Consider the following 18,090-nt stretch of genomic DNA (forward strand, 5'->3'; position numbering starts at 1 on the left):
CAACCTCCTTTGAAGAAGACCGCAGAGCCCACCTCACTGACAAAAGACAAAGGAGGAAAAACCCAACACCCAACCCCAACCCACCAATTTTCCCCTGCAACCGCTGCAACCGTGCCTGCCTGTCCCTCATCGGACTTGTCAGTCTCCAACGAGCCTGCAGCAGATGTGGACATACCCCTCCATAAATCTTCGTCCGCAAAGTCAAGCCAAAGAAAGAAAATAAGTTCTTAGGAGTCACTATCTTCAAGGATTTTTCTTGGATCCAACACACTAATGGCATTGTTAAGTAATGGCCATTTTGTGCCAAGCCTTGGCTACAAATGTGGAGGAAAAACTTAAAACTTACCTTTCATAGAGCAACTCTAAAAGGCTGCTCCAGCATCGCATTTAATATAGAGCAGCGCCTTGTTAACGACCTCCAGATCTGATGAAGGTGGGGTGACTGGTGCTGTAACACCACCCATCATAAATACACGGCAGAGCAATGGCCATCTACCCTACCCATAAGCCCCCACGCAGCTGGAACAGCTCTTGTGTTTCCCAGAACAGTTCCAGATGTATGGGTATTATGGGTAGGGAAGATGGTCATTGCTCTGTTGCATTTTGAGCGACAGAGAGCTGCCCCGAAGGCCAAATTGGCTTGGTGAGATTGTCACAGCCCGCACCGGCCGTCCCTGACAATCCCTGCTGGCTGCGCCTGCCTTGATGGCTCCTGCCAGCCCCTGCTGCCTGATGGCTCCCACTGGCCGTCCCTGTCTTGAGGGAGTCATGGAGGGAGAGGGGTGAATGGGGAGATGGGTCATGGGCTGACAGCGTCATCAGCCCGCCCCTAACCAGCCTCTTGCAGCAGCTGTAAATTCAGGTCAGGCGGTGGAGCACGGCGCTCCACTGATTATCCTTCCTCGAGAAGGGTTGCATTTGGCACCTTGGAGCCAGCCATGGCACATTCAGAAAGTCTAGACATAAGGACGGAGAATCTCCTCCTTTACAATCGGGCATTTTCCTTGCTTGAAAGGTCATAGGACCACCAAATCCTCAGGAGTTTGTGGATGGTTGTTATGACATTGGAAAAATAATCTCAGGGTTGCATGTGATGTCTTGTATGTACTCTGACAATAAATCTGAATCTAAATAGATTCACACATGCTAGTGTGCATTTTCTGACTTGCACACCTGATTTAAGCTTTTAAAGAGTCATAGAGTTCTACAGCAGGTTATCAGGCCCCTCAACTCAACTTGTCCATGTTGACCATTTGCTTGCACTTGATACATTTCCTTCTGAACATTTTCTGTCCGTGCACATGTCTAGATGTTTTTGAGCAATGAATTTGATCCCACTTCCACTACTTACGCTGGCAACTTGCTCCATTTCAAATCTTTCCTCTTGCACCTTAAAGGAATGCCATCGTTTAGATCCCCCTACTCTGGTATCAAGGCTATTTACATTATCTCTGCCCCTCATTGTTTTATAAAGCTATAAAGTTCCCCCCTTAGCTTCCTAGGCTCCAGGAAGAAAAGTCCCAGCCTATCCAACCTCTCCTTACAACTCAAGTCTACCAGTCCTGGTAACTTTATTATGAATTTTTCCAGCTTAATGGTATCTTTCTATAGCTGGGTGACCAAAATGGCACACAATACTCCAAGAGGGGTCTCATTAATGCCATGTAAATTTGTAACATGACTTTCTTACTTCTTCCTGTACTCATTGATCTGAACAATGAAAGCAAGGATGCCAAATGCGTTCTTCGCCACCCTGCCTGTGTCATTTCTTTCATGGAACTATATACCTGTACACCCCAATTCTCTTTGGTCAACAATCCCCAGGGCCCTATCATTCATCATGTAAGTCCTGCCATGGTTTAATTTACCAAAGTGCCCCACCTCATGCTTGCTTGAGTTGAATTTCATCTGCTATGTCTTGAGGCACTTTCTCAGTTCATCTTGAACCTGTTGTGATTTTAGATTTCTGTGTACATATAAAATTACACCAGGTTTGTGACAGCGCTCCGTGGGCTCAGAGGTTTACCTTCCAGTGTTCTGAGGCTAAAACCCATTGAAAGGAATGTGTTTGTCTTCAATGGAATGCTGACATTACAGAGCACATTTCAGTATTGGAAATCAAGGCCATGTGCAGTAATATTAGTCAATCCTGCTGTGCTTGCAGATGCTCTGAAGTGGATAATGTGCCACTTGAGCCATATTAAAAGGTTTGAAAATTTGCCTGTGAGTATATAACTGATAGCTTAACTAAACAGTAAGGTTCTACAGCAGTCTCTGCCTAATGAACTAACCCAGTGAGTTTTGATCTTTTTTTTCCCACTCACATACCACCATGTCATCCCTTACTAACCACAAGATAATTTGATATTCTTATTTTCTTTTATGCCATTGTTAGTAAAGCGAAAGAATGCACAGATTTATGCTGTGCCTGGGCAAATTAATCCAAAGGCAGATGCTGTAAATACGAAATAAAATCCAAGTATGATCCAAGTATTCAGCAAATCAGGTGGCATCTGTGAAAAGAGAAACAGAATCAATGTATCAGAACACTGATTGAATTGTTATTGAGGAAATTGATCTGTCTGTTCTCAAAATTCACTCTTCCTCAACTATATTCTTGCATATTTTTCACAATGGAAAAATTGATGGAGCTCTTTCTTTTATTTTCACGGACTATATCACAACCCAGGAATGTTCTGATTCTCGAGAGGAATGATAGACAATGTTAATGATTGACACAAAATTGCCTGCCCACCATCTCTTTCAAGTTTAATCCAGCACTCAGGTGATTCATTTGGTTTAAATGGGGTTCGTTGGTGATTATAGTAATGTGGAGATGCATAACATGCTGGAATCTGGAGCAACACACAAATTGCTGGAGGAACTCAGCAGCATCAGTAGGAGAAAGAAGAAGAATGATCAACAATGCAAGCTGGAACCCTTCATCAAGACTGAAAGAATGGAGAGAGAGAGAGATGGTGTAATGAGGACAGGGTGGGAGGGTAGGATCGAGGCCAGTGGGGGATTGGAGGACTAGGGAGAGGTGAAGTATGATGGACAGAGGCAGTTGAGAATCAGTTCTCTCGATCGACCCAATGGTTACTAAAATATATTGCGTGAGAAAAATTGTCATTGGCCCATTTCCTTTGGAGTTATGAAACCTTAGGATGGTTTTCAAACGTTTTCTTTCCACTCACATACCACCTTAAGCAATCCCTTATTAATCACAGAGCACCGATGGCATAGGGATTACTTAAGGAGGTATGTGAGTGGAAAGATAAAGGTTGCAAACCACTGGATTAGGCGGTAGTGGTGTGGGGATCACTGCTTGTATCCAGTGACCGCAATCAGCGCATGTTAATACGCCTGGGTGAGTGTGTTTCCTCGGGCTCACTGAGAGGGGATGGGATTCTGTGAATGCAGCAAACATTTCTCTCCTGTTTGAATTATTCTATTCCACGGCGGGCATTTGTTCATTCGGTTTGATTGAGATAAATTGCTTCTGGCAATTTGAGTCAAAAACAACTTGGAATGCAAAGAAACCAGCGGAGCTCGGAGCCGCATTCTCGGAATTCCTGTCTGTGGAAAGTGAAAGAGGGAGGGGTGAAACAGCAGAACCGTTCAGTCTCGGCTCAGCTTTTTAGCATCACAAAGGTCACAGCCTCATGAACAGAGGGGCTTGTGGTTTGGCAGGTTTCCTCGTGAATGGGCAGCAGGAGCGTGACCCTCGCACCGCTGGCTGGGCGCTGTCTTCAGTAAGCGGACCTCTCGCTCACTTTTGTTGAAGGTTTCAAAAAACAAACCCATGCATCTCCCCTCGCCGACCTGAGTGCGGCCCAGGAGCCCGGGGATGTTTGGAAAAGCACGTCACCCCCCCCCCCCCCCCCCACCCCAGGCTTCAGCTAACGCGCAACGCTGCGGAGCTGATCACGGCTAACAGGGGGAAAGCGGTGCACGAACAGCGGGCCAGGCAGGACTTCTCTCTCTTGAATGGGATCCCCTGCCAGATAAGTCCACAGACAGGTCATTCGGGCGGAGGGCAACGATCATTCAAAGATACTTGGTGGGTGCAGCGACGTACATTGGCCGCAGGCAGCAGTAGACACACGGAGATCTCCTGAGAGGGTCGGAGATCTCCTGAGAGGGTCGGAGATCCCTGAGAGGGTCGGAGATCTCCTGAGAGGATCGGAGATCCCTGAGAGGGTCGGAGATCTCCTGAGAGGGTCGGAGATCCCTGAGAGGGTCGGAGATCTCCTGAGAGGGTCGTAGATTGGCCGCAGGCAGCAGTGGACACACGGAGATCTCCTGAGAGGGTCGGAGATCTCCTGAGAGGATCGGAGATCCGTGAGAGGGTTGGAGATCCCTGAGAGGGTCGGAGATCTCCTGAGAGGGTCGGAGATCGCTGAGAGGGTCGGAGATCTCCTGAGAGGGTCGTAGATTGGCCGCAGGCAGCAGTGGACACACGGAGATCTCCTGAGAGGGTCGGAGATCCCTGAGAGGATCGGAGATCCCTGAGAGGGTTGGAGATCCCTGAGAGGGTCGGAGATCTCCTGAGAGGGTCGGAGATCCCTGAGAGGGTCGGAGATCTCCTGAGAGGGTCGTAGATTGGCCGCAGGCAGCAGTGGACACACGGAGATCTCCTGAGAGGGTCGGAGATCTCCTGAGAGGGTCGGAGATCCCTGAGAGGGTCGGAGATCTCCTGAGAGGGTCGTAGATTGGCCGCAGGCAGCAGTGGACACACGGAGATCTCCTGAGAGGGTCGGAGATCTCCTGAGAGGGTCGGAGATCCCTGAGAGGGTCGGAGATCTCCTGAGAGGGTCGTAGATTGGCCGCAGGCAGCAGTGGACACACGGAGATCTCCTGAGAGGGTCGGAGATCTCCTGAGAGGGTCGTACAATGGGCGCAGGCAGCAGTGGACACACGGAGATCTCCTGAGAGGGTCGGAAGTCTGCTTGAAGGTTAAAAGTGTTTCCCTTTTAAATTTGCCGGTCGTCACTCGAACGTTTTAACTAGTTTGTGTAAAGTTCCCATGAAAGGGAACATTTGATTCCCTCCGCGTTATCATGTGGTTGCTCGGAACCAGGAAGCAGTAGAACTCGTGTCGCCGAAGATCTGACACTAACACCGGATTTATTGGGAGAAGATCGGAACACGAGGTTGAGCCTGCTCTCCCGTTCAATACATTGGCCTTGTAGCTTTCCTTCGTCTTCCGGCACCTCACCAGTGGCTAACGATGATGTGAAAATCTCTGCCACTCACCCACCCCCTCTCTCCCCATAACGTCTTTAAAAAAAAAACCCACTGAGTCAGGGGATTTCTCACCTCTGCCAAGACACCACACCCATTCCTTTGTAATGTTGATCTGCTCCGGGATATCATTGTTCCCTCCCCAGAACTCACTAACTTTTTCACTTTTTTTCCATTGGAGATACAGTTGAGAGTGTTCATTTGACTGCCCGTATCCCCTGGTTCTACACATTCATTACCAGACTAATTCTTCTTAAAGGGACCTACTCTCTCCCAAGCTACCCTTTTAAAATAGCATATTTTCGTATTCTCCTTCATCTTAACTGCCAGGGATAACTCATGGGCCCTTATTTCATTTCCACGTGTAATTCTACCTTCCTTCTACTCCAGAAGTGACAAATTTGATCCCACCTGACATGTGTCTCCTTTTTCTTGATCTTTTCTTTTTTTCTTTGGCTTGGCTTCGCGGACGAAGATTTATGGAGGGGGTAAAAGTCCACGTCAGCTGCAGGCTCGTTTGTGGCTGACAAGTCCGATGCGGGACAGGCAGACACGGTTGCAGCGGCTGCAGGGGAAAATTGGTTGGTTGGGGTTGGGTGTTGGGTTTTTCCTCCTTTGCCTTTTGTCAGTGAGGTGCAGTATCTCCCCTTTAGACTTGCCACCCGTGCGGTTCACTCTTAACATCAGCATACTGACTGAACTTTTAAAAATCTCCCCTTTAAATGCATTCAGTGTCAGATGTTCCCTTGCCATTAACAAGCTCTCCCAGTCTGATTTTGATAGTTCAGATTACAGATTTATTGTCAGAGTACAAACCTAACATAACACAACCCTTGTATTGTTTTTTACAGGTGAGGCAGAATTACCACTTACGTGTTTTTTAAAAACTACAGTGTAACATGAAACAAATAAAGGTCTGTAAACAGATAAACAAACTGTGCAATACAAAGAGAATAAAAAAACCCAATAAAGTGCACAAGAGTCCCTGATTGAGTTTGTTCTAAAGGAGTCTGATGGTGGAGGGGAAGCAACTGTTCCTGAATCTGGTGGTGCGAGTCTCTTTCCTGATGGCAGTTGCGAGAACAGAGCGTGGGCTGGTGTGAATCCTTGATGATTGCTGCAGTGTTCCCCATAGATCAGTGGCTCTCAACCTTTTTTCTTTCCACTCACATACCACTTGAAGTAATCCCTGTGCCATCGGTGCTCTGTGATTGGTAAGGTTGAGGATCACTGGTCTAGACCCAATTGTTACTGAAATATTTTACTTGAGAAAAATTGTCATCAGCCCATTTCCTTTGGAGTTATGAAACCGTGAACAATTAGGTACGATTAAAACAATGGATTTCAAACTTTTTCTTTCCACCCACATACCACCTCTTAAGCAATCCCTTACTAATCACAGAGCACCTATGCCATTGGAAATACTTAAAAGTGGTATGTGGGTGGAAAGTTGAGAACCACTTCTGTAGATGTTTTCAATAGTGGAAAGGGTTTTGCCTGTCAGATACCATTGAAATTAGACCCCTTCCCTCTCAAATTTAGGGCTTTCATTTGATGGCCAATCCCATCTCCACAACCATCTTGAAACTAACAATTTATGGTCACTCCATGGACATTATCATCCACTTGCCCCAACCTCATTTCCTAAGAGGTTAATTCTAACCTCTTCTCTATTATAATCAGCATTTTACTTCGGAAAATTATTGTGGATGTATTTAACAAACCCTGATCCATTTAATCTCTTAACTCTAATTTTGAGCATTCTTTCGTGGAAAAAAATACTACATATTTTTCCCAGGTAGTCCCTGGATGTTCAGTTCTTTTAAGTTCTAAGCTGGCTGATGAGGACAATCTTGGAACTGAAGACTCTTTCATAGATGGGGAAGGAGATGCCTGCTGCAGTTATTCAGAAGTATACATCAGGGCAAGAGTCAACGTTAGCTTTTTCAAACTAACTTTTCATCAAATCTGTTGGCGAGTTGAAAGTCGTGATCAATTTCATCAGTTAGTCAGGTGATAAAATTCTTCCACTATTTGCACTCTGTTTCTGAAGATAGGCTTGAGGATGCCAGTACTAACCCAGTGCCCCTTTTCCACTTTGAGCAGTCATGGGCTAGAGATCCCAAAGTCATTGGGCACGTTGCATTTCTCAAGGAGGCTTTAAACACAACCTCGAATCTTTTTAACTCTTCCTGTGACAGAGCTCAGAAGACTGGTGTTAAGGATAAGAATGACCTGACCTGCTCAATGGAGTAAATGGGCGTAATTACTTGCTCAGTGATCTGGCTGTTGGTCTCTGTCATCAGTTTCTTTAATTTTTAATCTGTGTGGGATCTTACCAGTGCCTTGAGCTGCCTTCAGTCCAGGACTCCAAGCATAGAGGAAGGCAGAGATCACTGCTATTTTGTTTACCATGAGTTTTGTATCAAGTTGATCTTCAAACACTATTTTCTTCTATTGATCAAAGGCTGTACTGGTGCTGAGAGCATGGAAAGGTTGGCAGATTTTGTATGTTTGGCTCATCCTCTGCTTCAGTGAACAAGACAATGATGTACTGGAGCCTAACCTCCCAAGTGCAAGCAAACACATCATTGGATACTGCAGCTTGTTGCGGCGGGGAGGGGGGAGGATGCGGTCTGTAGCTACCCAATGTTAAATAGATTTGGATTAGTTGTGAAGGTTAACTCCAGTCTCAAGGAGAATCAACTGCCCACAGAAATTCATCTCCATCTTCTATTCTTCACGATGGCATGTAAGTATGACACGAACCAAAGGGTCCACGACAGCCGATTTCAGTGAGCAATGTTGCATCATTGCCCCAATGTTTTTTTTCAATTTTTTTCACTACAATACTGCACTTCATCCCCATCAAACTAATTTCTACCAACCCTTTGAAACAGTTTCATAGTTTAGATACCAGTATCAGCTGGGGAGGAGTGCTTCAACTCATGTTCAACTTACTCTGATAGTAGCATGGAAGTCATAAATAAACTAGTGCCGGATATGGTGCCTTGGGTAAACTTGTACCTCTCACTTTGTTCGTTTTAGATTCGTCACAGTGTTCGAGCTACCGAAAGAAAATAGACACACACCGAGAGCAGTTCAGTTTATACAGTTTATTACTAAATCTAAAGCTGAATTCACACTACAACATGCAAGCCCTTCCCAATTATACTTATCAATGCCTGGACTGGTCCCAACTGCCAAAGCGAGGCGACGACTACACACTTGTAGTAGGTTGTCTGGGCGTCGGTAGCAGCTTCTCCACCTCCCCGGACCGGGACGTTGGTTTGGAATCTTGAAGTTCTTCTTCTTGCTGAGAGATGTTGCCACCTCTTGGAGAGTCTCTAACTTCAGCAGTGGGACCATGGCTTATAATTACCCAAAAGTTGTTACTTCAGATCTTATCTCTTTGAACAAATGATTTAATTATCTTCAAGTTCTCATGACATTCTGTGACGAACAAAAGACAACTGCATCTCTTGGCCTCAAGGTGGAAATTGGATAATGTCTACTGATTCATATTCATCCCTGGGCCCCATAGTGTAAATTTAGATAATGTCTTCCTATTCAACTGCATCCTGGGCCCCATGGTGGAATTTAGATTATGTCTTCTGATGCAAGTGCATCCCTTCTTGCATAAGCTGGTCTAAAATCCTCCATTACATTCCACCCCTTGGTCGCAGTCTGTCACTTACAAGACCTAACAAGCACCTGAGTACAGAAGGAGCGAAAAAAAAGAAACTAAAACTACAATAATCACAAAAATAAGGAATAATGCGAGCAACCAATGGAGAATATTCTGGCCCAATCCCCCAAATGTACCAGCTAACCATAAAAAAGGATTCCAACCAAGGCTCAAACTATCATTTTAGGCCACAATACCCAGATGCTGAAGCTCACGAACAGATTTTGAAACATGTTGAACAATATCACATACATTGGGTAGATAAGAACAACATTCAGAACCGACAACAGCACACATGCCACCCTGTTTTGCTAAAAGAAAATCCATGGCCATACGATTCTGTAAAGCCACTGTCCTGACAGCAGAGAGCTCGTGATTAAGGTCATTAAGGTCCTGACTGACAGACGAAACGGCGAAGGATGTCTCATTGGCAATAGAACTCATCAGATCATATAATTTGTGAACCTCTTGGGAAATACGAATAACGCCATAACCTGGGATCAAGGCGCCAAAGAAAATCTTGGCTCCTGAGAGGGCACGACTATGCCAAAGGACAGGGGACATACGCATAAGTGAGGGATGATCCTGTAAATGGGAAATATGATGCAGGTAGGGAACGGTGTATGCCAAATAGCAGCAACCACCCCAGGTAAGGAGTAACCATGCAAAGGCACAAGACCCATAAACCCAATAGGTCCCCATTCATAGGGTGCTTGGAAATAAAAGGGGAATATGCCAGACAATTACTGTATCCTAGTGCATCAGCAGGCCTATCGGGGAACTTACAAAAGCAGATGGAGCCCTTTACATGTTGAGAAACAATAAAATAGGTGGGTGTGATATTATAAGGTGGGGTAGAAATGTGGCATCCTTGAAAAATACCCAAAATTTCACTTAGACTAAAGAACCGAGCCTCCTCAGGCATAGGCTTATTAACATCAATGTGAACCCTGCCTTTGGAGGGATCAAAATATTTCCAGGCAGCAACCTCCTTTTGGGTGAAAGGAATGGGGATCATGGGAATGCCTGTACCGGTATGCAAAGGACCTATTGTACAAATCCAACAATCAGATATATTCAATTGGTGAGCATACGCATAGCGTACAAATCTGAAGGAATGTTACATGGTGAACTAGACAACCAACCCTCCACAGAACCGGAATCCTCCCACCACTTAGCGAAAGGCGGTGCAGAGTTATTACAAGACAAAAAGCGGGTATAAAAACGACCATCACAGAAGTAGGGGTGGACTCCTTATTATATAAGTTGCACTTGAGGCGGGTGACTGAGGACCTCATTGGTGTAATGCATCGGGCCGTGTCCCCCATGGGCAACTCCCTCGGAACGTCCTCAACATTACAAATCCAATTGCTGGCACCAAAGCAGCTGTTAAACCAGATCTGCAGGAGCACAAGACGGAGGATCTGGAACAAAGAAGCCTGACATATGTCATTCACGATGCTGTAAGTGTTCAGTATTTAAACAAACTAAACTATCCTGTCCCTCAATAGCTACCCACCGAGTGTTACCCTGGGCAGGTGTCACTATTTCCCCTTTTACAGGAGGGCCACTTCCTGAGGGTGCCACCCATACCTTTTGTCCAGCATTCTCTGGCTTGGGAATAGGGGGGGGGGACAATGACTGTTTTCCTTCTGGAATAGGCTGTATTTCAGAAGCATGAAGAAGTCGGTGGAAAGGTGTACCTCCCTTTAAAGGGCAATGATTCAAATTGTCGACTGCCTGCTGCAGCACATGGCACCACCCCTTCAGGGTCCCCAGTGGTGTTAATAAATGAATTTGTTCCTTCAGTAAGTCATTCATTCGTTCAACTAACCCGGCAGCCTGTGGGTAATAAGGAATCTGGTGGACCCATAAGATACTGTTGTCAATTGCCCAATCACAGACTGCCTTCCTGGAGAAGTGTGAGCCATTATCAGTCTGAATTTCTTCTGGTACATCATAACGAGAAATTAAATGGTTTAGTCCTTGAATAGTGCTAGCTTGGTCAGCCGTCTTGGTGGGAAAAGCAAAAACCAGGCCCGAATAGGTGTCAACCATTACTAGGCCGTAACGTTTACCCATACAGTCTGGCATAGGGCCTATGTAATCAATTTGCCAGACCGCAGCTGAGCAAGCTCCCCGTCTTATTCGGCCATGCGGACCAGGAGGAACGGTGCGGGACTTCACAAGCTGGCATGCTGGGCATATACGCACAACCATGCGGACATCGTCCTGATCAACGGGTAAGGCATGTGTACAGGCCCACATAGCTGATCCCTTCTCCCCCAAATGGCCACTCTGTTTGTGTGCCGATCGAGCCAGGGGGACAGTATCGGCGTGGCTGATAGTGGCAAGCTGATCTGCTACTGCATTATGTTGTGCCATGTTTGCCGTTGCATTGGTATGGGCATCAACGTGATATATGGTTATCTCACGATGATGGGAAGCATCCCACAACAGCTGCCACAGCTGTTTTCCCCATACTAGGTGGTCATGTATCAGCCAGTCGTTCTTTTGCCAATCAGGCATCCATACCACTAATCCATTAGCCACAGCCCAGGAATCAGTAAACAAGCGAAGAGGGTGATCATGGGGGTCTAGTGGTAAAGTGACTGCCTTCAACTCAGCATACTGACTGGAGCCACTATCCCCCACCTCCAAAAAGTGAGTTCCTGACCTGGGATGGTAAGCCACTGCCTTCCACTTCTGCTTTCCTTGCACCCACCGGCTGCTACCATCAGTAAACCAGGCATCCTCTTGTTCTGCTGGAGTGAGCGAATCATAAGGTTTACCCCACTGAACTGGTGAAGGGGGTAGGGGAGGGGGCAAGGCGGGTTCAACGTCCTCATGACGAGACGGAATATCAGCCACCTGTTTGTGTATGCGGCCCACCACTTCAGGCCCTCTGGTTGCACGACTCTGAATATACCACTTCCATTTAACAGTAGAAGACTGCTGAGCCCGCCCGATCTATAGATTAGTGTCATTAGCCAGGACCCAGTTCATTATTGGAAGTGCAGGTTGCAATTGAACATTTGCATCGCCTGTCATTCTTTCAGTTTCCAGCAGGGCCCAGTAACAGGCTAGTAACTGTTGTTCAAAAGCAGAATAACGAATGGCAGCCTCGGGCATGGTACGTGACCAGAATCCCAGAGGGACTTGGCGGCCCTCTTGTTTCTGCCAGAGGCTCCAGGATGCCACATCATCAGTAACGGAGACTTGTAGTTCGTAGGGGGTATCTGGGATGCGGGGAGCAATGGGCAGGGCCTGAAGAATAGCCTGCTTGGTGGACTGGAATTCCCTTTCCTGATCGTCACCCCATACAAAGTCTGTTTTCTTTCGGGTAACCTTATATAGATATAGAGGACGTAAAAGTAATGCCAAGTGTGGAATATGGTGTCGCCAGTAACCCAATAACCCCAGGAAACGCTGGGTCTCTTTTTTGTTAGTAGGAGTGGCCAAGACTGTGATCTCATTGCAAACTTTATCGGGAACCACCTGTTCTCCAGCATGCCACTGAATTCCAAGGAAGATAACTGTCTGGGATGGGCCATGTACCTTGGCGGGGTTAATGGACCACCGTCTTTGCATCAGGGTATTTTGGACAATCTCCATACCCTCCTGTACCATCTCTTCCGTGGCCCCTTGGATCATCACATCATCAATATAATGGTGAATTTAGAGGGAAGGCGATACTGGCACCGTCTCCAAATCACGGGCAATTAGGCTGTGGCAAATAGTGGGAGAGTGTACATAGCCCTGAGGGAGGCGGGTGAAGGTATACTGGCGCCCCTTCCAGGTAAAGGCGAACTGATCCTGTGAGACCTCAGCTATAAGAATACTGAAGAAGGCATTAGCGAGATCAATGACAGCATACCATGTTCCTGAGTTCCCAGTAGCAATGTTTTCAATAAGGGTAACAATGTCTGGAACTGCCGAAGCAAGTGGTGGGGCATGTTTGTTCAAAAAATGATAGTCAACTGTCATTCTCCAGGAGCCATCGGCTTCTGGACTGGCCAAACAGGGCTATAAAGGGCGACGTTGTGGGCCTCACTACCTCTTCTTCTTGCAAAGCATCGATGGTGGCAGTAATCTCTTCCTGCTCTCCAGGGAGGTGATATTGTGGAATGCATACTGGTTTCGGTGGGGAGGCACCATCACAGGATCCCACTTAGCCCAACCCACCACTAGTCTTTTTGTAATAGTCCAAATTCCCAATGCAAATCCCCCTTGGCTAGTATTAAGGGCCGTACCGGCCAACATATTAATACCCAGGATACACTCGTCAGTGGCAGCCACCAGGGCATGTAACCATACAGGGGAAGGGCCATCACCCACCGTGGCACGGACTTTTATTTCCTTCGCCAGGGTGATCGCTCCTCCCATCCCCTCTATTCGAAATGTTGGTCCAGTCCAGAGGTCAGGATTATCCGGAATCACCGAGTGCTCCGCACCGGTATCGACCAAGGCCAAATATTGGCGGTCATTACCCCCACCCCAATGGACTGCTAACGGTATGTAGGGCCATGGGTCCCCATGTATCCGCCGTATCTCAATGGAGTAGACATGGGGGCCCTGCCCACACCCTTATGCTTTAGTAGGGTTCGGGGGCTTCCAGGCCCACATGCCACTATTATCCATAAGAGCCTTTTTAACCATTTGTTGTATCTCATCACGGGTAACTGGAGCAAGAGAAGCTGGCTCAATGGGAGGAGCAGTGGGAGCAGAAGACACAGCTGGGCCAGGAGGACTCAACAGCTGGGGAAGATGATCCCCTGCCTTCCTCTTATAAAGGGCATACAGGACCGCAGTAGGTTTCCCATCAATATCACTTTTAGGTACGCCTAACTTTAACAAAGTTAGAAAAAGGTCCTTCCTTGTCGGTCCGTTATTAGCAGGAGCCCCTCTCCTTTCATCCTGCTTGTCTGATTTAACCTGGGTTGTACATGAGTGGATTTTACCTCCCAACTCTAATTCTTGAAACCCAGATAAGGCGTGCACCGCCTCAGACACAGGGTGCCCAATTAGTGGACTAGTTACGGACAGAACTAGTCCCCGTTCAGTGGTTTGGGCAGAACGAACCAATCTGGTATGCATTCCGGTTGTGAATATCTCTTCATCAGGGCTTCCCCCATGTACCCACAGCCTCAAACGCCCTGCATACAAGGCAGAGGCAAGGGCCTGTTGATGAATTACTGCTATACCCTCCTCTGGGGTTCTCCAATTGTTCTGCAAATGCAAATCCCAATCTACTGGTGACGGGTATACTCATAACAGGGCATCCCCTAGAGTGTCAAGTAAGTAATCCACCCCTCTCCCTCTACCACGTAGCTCAGCAGTGACCCAGATATCAGTAGTCAATGTTCCTAATCCCAACAATTCCTAAGGGGTCAAATATACATTACCCCCTCCTTGTTCCCAAACATGCAGGAGCCAGGCCGCCAGAGTTTCTCCCGCCTTTTGCCTAAATCGATCTCCAATGGCAGCCAGCTCTTTTATAGAGAAGTCACGTTTCATTGACTGCTCTTGACCTCTGCTCCCACTTTGGCCCAGGACGGGTGGAGGCCTAGGCCATCCCGTAGAGGGGGGGTGCCATAGAGCATAAGCAGGGGTTCGTTACCTTCCCCTGGGTCCAATTGGGAGATCGGGGTATCTATCCCTTCAACCTCTACCCTTGCATCATCCCCCCTTCCGTCTGTTTGGGAAGTCTGCTGCCTTATGGGGTGGGCGTGAACAGCAGGTGGAGGCACATGCTGAGGAGTATCTGCATTATTACCATGGTCATCTTTCCAGATATTCCCGTCCCATTCATCAATTACATCAGGATCGTCGCCATTCCTTATCATGGCATGAATACGATGTGGATCGGGTTCTACTCCATGCCTTTCTTTATCTGCACAGAGCTGGTGCCAGAGTTTAATATTACAGCAGATCGTTTGGACATGCTTATCCTCCCATTCTTTGGCTCGGTCCTGACTGGTGCAAACAATCTCACTCATCATGGAACAGTGTTGTCGCAGGGCTTCTAGCTCCTCCTCTAGTTGCTCTCTCTTACGCTGAGATTCTACTTCTCGCTGAACTGATTCTGCTTCACGCTGAACAGAGTGGCGTAAGGCTGTGGCCAGCAGCCAAAAACCGTCCGTCAGCGTCCCCTTTTTAACAGGAAATTTACTTTCTCCTAGAGGCGCACTTGATGGATCTAACTTCTCATCCCAACTGAGGGGTGGCCCCAACAAAGACAGGGTATTGTCCAACATGCCAAACCCATCGGAATCAAGAACTGTTCAGGGCTCACCTCTTTCTTTCAGCGAAACATCTTGAGACCAATCCTGCCGACTACGCCAGTTGTCTTGGGTAAACTTGTACCTCTCACTTTGTTCGTTTTAGATTGGTCACAGTGTTCGAGCTACCGAAAGAAAATAGACACACACCGAGAGCAGTTCAGTTTATACAAGTCTTTATTAATAAATCTAAAGCTGAATTCACACTACAACATGCAAGCCTTTCCCAATTATACTTATCAATGCCTGGACTGGTCCCAACTGCCAAAGTGAGGCGACGACTACACACTTGTAGTAGGTTGTCTGGGCGCCGGTAGCAGCTTCTCCACCTCCCCGGACCGGGACGTTGGTTTGGAATCTTGAAGTTCTTCTTCTTGCTGAGAGATGTTGCCACCTCTTGGAGAGTCTCTAACTTCAGCAGTGGGACCATGGCTTATATTACCCAAAAGTTATTTACTTCAGATCTTATCTCTTTGAACAAATGATTTAATCATCTTCAAAGGTCTTATCTCATTCTGCGACCACAAAAGACAACTGCATCTCTTGGCCTCATGGTGGAAGTTGGATAATGTCTACTGATTCATATGCATCCCTGGGCCCCATAGTGTAAATTAGATAATGTCTTCCTATTCAACTGCATCCTGGGCCCCATGGTGGAATTTAGATTATGTCTTCTGATGCAACTGCTTCCCTTCTTGCATAAGCTGGTCTAAATCCTCCATTACATATGGGAAGCAGAGTTTCATGTGAGTTCAGTTTGAAGGAAAGTGAATAAAGGTAAGTTCACAAAGTATAGAAGTAGGCACACTGGGGTCTGCTCCACTATTCTCATATTGAGCTGATGCATCCAACCACTCAGCCCCATTCCCTGGTATTCTTCCGTAACACTTGATGCCCTGATTAATCAAATACCTGTCAATCTCTGCCTTTAATGCACCCAATGACCTCACTTCCAGTCACCTGCAGCAATAAATTCCACAAACTCACCACCCTCTGACTAAAGAAATTTTTTCCACGTCTCTGTCCTTTTTATTCTGAAATTATGCTCTCTTGTCCTAGAATCCCCTACTGTGGGCCTTTCAACATTCTAAATGCCTCGGATGGTCCCCCTTATCCCCTTTTGTACTCCAACAAGTATAATTCAAGAGCTGACAATTAATTTTTCCTCATATGCTAACCCTTTCATTGCTGGTATCATTCTAGAAAATCTTCTTGTACCTTCTCCAATGCCAGCACATTTTTTTCTCAAATACTGCTCCCAAAACGGTGCACAGTACTCCAAGTGAGGTTACACCAGTGCTTTAGAGAGTCTCAATATTACATCCCAGCTCTTGAATGCCAGCTCTCTAGAAATGAATGGCAACATTGCATTTGCCTTCTTCAATACCGACTTAGCCTGGAGGTCAACCCAAGTCCCTTTGCACCTTGGAATTTTGATTTTTCTCCCCATCTAAATAATAGTCTATTTCTTCTACCGAGGTACATGACTGTACATTTTCCAACATTTTATTTCATCTGCCACCACTTTGGCCATTCTCCTAATCTATCCAAGTCTCTCTGTAGCCTTTTGGTATCCTCAGCACCATCTCCCCTACCACCTATTTTCATATCGTCTGCAAATGTAGACACAAAGACATTTAGTCCATAATCCAAATCATTTATATACCACGTAAAAAGAAGCCGTCCCATACCGACATTGTGGAACACCACTGGGAACTGGTAGCCAACCAGAATAGGATCCCTTTATTCCTACTCTCTGTATCCTGCCAACCAGCCAATGCACTATCCTTTCTGTAATTCCATGGGCTCTCATCTTGTTTAGTGGCCTTATGTGTGGCACCTGGACGAAGCCTCTTTGAGAGTCCAAATACACAACATCCATTGCATCTCCCCTGTCTATCCAACTTGTGATCTCTTCAAAAAATTGCAATTGGTTTGTCAGGCATGATTTTCCTGTAAGGAAACCATGCTAACATGGGCCTATCTTTTCATGCACCGCCAGGTATTTTGTAATCTCAACCTTTACAATTGACTCCAACAGCTTCCCAACTACCGACGTCAGGCTAATGGGTCTATAAGTTCCTTTCTGCTGTCTTGGTAAACAGTGGAGTGACATACATGATCCTCCAGTCCACCAGAACCAAGACAGACTCCATTAATTCCTGGAAGATTATTACCAATGCCCCCATAATCTCTATAAGCTACACCCTTTAGAATCTGAGGGTGCATTCTATCTAGTTGGGAGACTTATAAACCAGGAGACGATTTATCTTCCCAAGAACCTTCACTCTCCTGATCTTGACCGCTCTCACTTCTCTTCCAAGAGAATCACGAGAACCCAGAATGCTACTTATGTCTCCCACAGTAAAGACTGATCTAAAATATTCATTCATTTCCTCTGCCATCTCTTTGTCCCCTGTTACAATTTCTTCAGTGACATTTTCTATTGGTCCTATGTCTACTATGGTCACTCTTTTACCCTTTATATATTTTTAAAAAAGCTTTTAGTATCCTCTTTGATATTCCTAACCATCTTTCATAATTCATCTTTTCCTTCCAAATCACCTTCTTAGTTGTCTTCTCCAAGTTTTTAAAAGTTTCCCAGTCCTCTATCTTCCCACTTACTTTTGCTTCCTTGTAAGTTCTCTCTTTTGCTTTAACATTCCTCGTCAGCCATAATTGCCTCATTTTTCCATTCACAATTTTCTTTCTTTTTGTTATATGCCTGTCCTGTACTTCCATCATTTTGTGCATAAACCCCAGTCATTGCTGATCTTCCTATTAGTGTGTTTTTTCCTGTCAACTTTGGCCATTTCCTCTCATGCAACTGTAATTTCCTTTACTCTAGTCTCTTGCCCCCTTTTCAAATTTCAA

At 46.2% G+C, this 18,090-nt stretch overlaps 1 long non-coding RNA gene across 2 annotated transcripts; it reads left to right on the forward strand.

The window, feature by feature from the left end:
• Window positions 1–3,209: 3,209 nt before the first annotated feature.
• On the forward strand, window positions 3,210–6,226 carry LOC138755567 (uncharacterized). Of its 2 annotated transcripts, none has more exons than XR_011352397.1 (2): window positions 3,210–3,370; window positions 6,099–6,226. It is a non-coding gene; the product is annotated as an uncharacterized lncRNA (long non-coding RNA). The 2 variants fall into 2 exon arrangements; XR_011352396.1 differs by lacking the exon at window positions 3,210–3,370 and adding an exon at window positions 3,669–3,755.
• Window positions 6,227–18,090: the final 11,864 nt, after the last annotated feature.

This window comes from Narcine bancroftii, chromosome 2 (assembly GCF_036971445.1).
Source record: "Narcine bancroftii isolate sNarBan1 chromosome 2, sNarBan1.hap1, whole genome shotgun sequence".
Taxonomy (NCBI): domain Eukaryota; kingdom Metazoa; phylum Chordata; class Chondrichthyes; order Torpediniformes; family Narcinidae; genus Narcine; species Narcine bancroftii.